Below are 3,070 nucleotides of genomic sequence, written 5' to 3'. Positions count from 1 at the left end.
CTGCTTGTGGAGAAAAATATTGTTTAGGTGACATGTTGTTTTAGCTTTCACTGCACAAAGATGTTTGCCGGGGTGAAGTCTTTGTAACAGGTGATGCACAGGAGTGAGTTGGATCAGCAATGATCTTTGCGGCCCACTTCCTTATTCTGGAATCATAAAGGACTTGAATGTGAGGTAACTTAACAGTTTGTGATCATTTCACAGGCTCTGATGATGCGCTGCAGATTGGCCTTAGCCTGAACAGAGACAGCACCAAACCAAACAGTTACAGATGAGCTCAGAATGGACTCTGATGGCTGTGTAGAAGAGGACCAATATTGCTTGAGGGAAATTGAATTTCCTCAGCTGATGCAAGAACATTCTCTGATAGGTTTCTTAATAATACATGAGATGTTATTGTCTCACTTAAGGTTTTGTGACAGCACAGCACCCAAAAACTTAAATGACTGTCATCTCAACCGTTGAGACACTTACAGCAAGTGATAGGTGAGCAGATGACTGTTTCCTGAAATTTATCAGCTTCAGTGCTTTGAATGTTAAGGTCCAAACTATTATGGCTACATGACACCATGTCAGATGTTCCGCCTCTTTTCTGTATATGGTGTGACTGCCAGAGGGGGCATTGTAGCACCCCACACCTCAGACACAAGTCCCAGGTTCACATACATGTTATATTATACAAAATTCCTTACAAAAAGGCTTTGAAAAGCTCATGCAATGAAATGAAATTCATCTCCTTCTGGTTTTCTCTCTCCTTCCACTCCTCCAGGTGAGTTTTGTCCTTCCTCCACTCTCTTCCAACTCGTGCGGCTTCTTTTATGTTGACCCCAGGAGTTCTTCTGTTACTAGGGCATAGTCTGATGGGTGCACTGCTGGGTCAATTGGAAATCCTGGAAAGTAGGAATGATGAATCCATGCAGCACCCCTGGAACCTGACAAGGCTGTCCTATGGGACTACATTTCCCAGCATGTCTTGCTGGTATCATCACCCTGAGAGGCTGCCACCCAGTGTGTCAGGAGAGCATGTAATCCTGTCAGGTTGTCTCCCCCTGACCTTCAACCACACTGGCCTCCTGGCCAGTTATTGTTTCTTGGCCCAACCTGACCAGGATGCTAGTGTACCCACTGCCGCACTGGCATCTTCTTCCTGTCTTTTAGCTGTGCCATTAAAGGGTCGGCCTTCCCATCCAAGTATGGAGCTTTGCCCCATCCCATCCAGGATACCCGCCTATGCGCATTGTCCATCACAATGGATTCATCATTGTTTGAAATGAGGCCTATTAATGAGATGTCCTCGGCAAATTTAAGAATTTTGACAGATGAATCAGCAGAGGTCCAGTCATTTGTATAAAGTGAGAAGAGTAGTAAGGAAGGACACATCACTGTGGTGCACCAGTACTAAGGGTTAGACGTGTGTGTCCAGGTGCACATACTAATACTGTTATCTATATGTCCAAAAGTCTGTAATCCAATGGCAGGTTGAACTTGGTGAGTTTCTTGTCTAGGAAATCTGGGATGATTGTATTTAAAAACAGAACTAAAGTCCACAAACAAGATCCCCACATATGCTCCTGGCTTATCAAGGTGTTGGTAAATAAAGCTCAGACCTAATTTCAGTGCATTGTCTGCAGATCGGTTGGCTCTTTATGCAGAATGAAATGGGTCCAGGAAGACTTCTGTAGCATTCTTGAGATAAGGCGTTCAAAGGTCTTCATTAGCACAGAGGTTAAAGCTACTGGTTTGCAGTATTGTGGATTTGGACAGAACATGGCCCGCCTTTAACTGCAGTCATTCTCTGGACTAGATTTTAATAATAATTTATGATGACTGTACCTTTTGTGTTTAAGAAAGAGATCTCTTTCTTCAGTTCCCCCAACTGTTATAGCTTCTTGCTGTTTCTTAGGTAGTTCCTCACATGTTCTTGCAGACCTTTTGTTAACCAGAAGCAGTTATCCAATCTTCATGGAAACTAGCATATCAGATTAAAACAAATATGTATATAAATGATTTGGTTCAATCATGGCCTGCACTTGAGTGCGAGCTGTGGAAATGGTTTGCTGTATAAACGTCACAGCACAGGCACAGAGCTGGATGATGGTGACTTGAAGGTTCAACACATAAAAAAAGACTGAATTGTTTGAGGCCAGGTGTCAGAAGTGGGATGATGCTACAAGAAAGGCAGTAACACTCCGCACAAGACGTGTGGGAAGCACACTGAAACAACCATAGAGGGGGATTGTGATAATGCAACAGGTCATCACAGACAATGGTCCAATCTGGATAACATTCTCAAATGGCACACTCATAAAGCCTGTCATTGTGTGATGGTGTCAAGGGGACCTTGTCACCTCTCACATAATTTTATGTGATGTGCCATTGTTTAAAAGCACACTATAGCAATGCTGGGAATTTCTATGTGATATATGTATCTTTAAACGCGACTATCAAACAGGACCACAAAGGTGGAGGCCTGCATGAGACACCTCCTGGGTGCCATCTTGCATCTGAACCGAGGACTTCAGAGTCATGACAAGCCAGGAACAATCAATGAACATCTAAATTCAAATCCAAAAACAGTAATACGGTAAACACAGAGAAGGTCAAAATGCAAAAAGACCAGCAAGCATTAGAGAAGTTTCCAAAAACACATAGTAAAATATCCAAAAGCAGAAAAAGCAAGCAAGCCAGCAAGAGTCAAAAATACCAGAGAAGAGGTTTAGACAAAAACGTGATGCAGCACATGAGGGCCTCTGTAAGTTCCCTGATTTCTGTCTTTTCCACCGACCCCTCAACACCATCCTGAGGCCTGAATAATGTGGCATAGCAGCAGACACTGATAAGACAGGCAGGCCTAAGGGGCAAGCTGCGGTCTAAAGGACTCCTATCATGAAGCATTTCAGTTCACAGATTTGCCCTCTGGTGAACTTCTGGTGGTCAGTCGTGAACCCACAAGATCTTGCTTAAAAGCGGACTCCGTACAGTGTGAGCTAATCGGACAACTCGGCCGCACAATTAGTACTTCTGAAGAGTGCGAGCAGACGCTTCCTTGTGATGTCATCTGAGCTCTCAC

Source organism: Erpetoichthys calabaricus, chromosome 13 (genome assembly GCF_900747795.2).
Source record: "Erpetoichthys calabaricus chromosome 13, fErpCal1.3, whole genome shotgun sequence".
NCBI classification, from domain to species: domain Eukaryota; kingdom Metazoa; phylum Chordata; class Cladistia; order Polypteriformes; family Polypteridae; genus Erpetoichthys; species Erpetoichthys calabaricus.
This window is presented reverse-complemented; position numbering follows the sequence as displayed.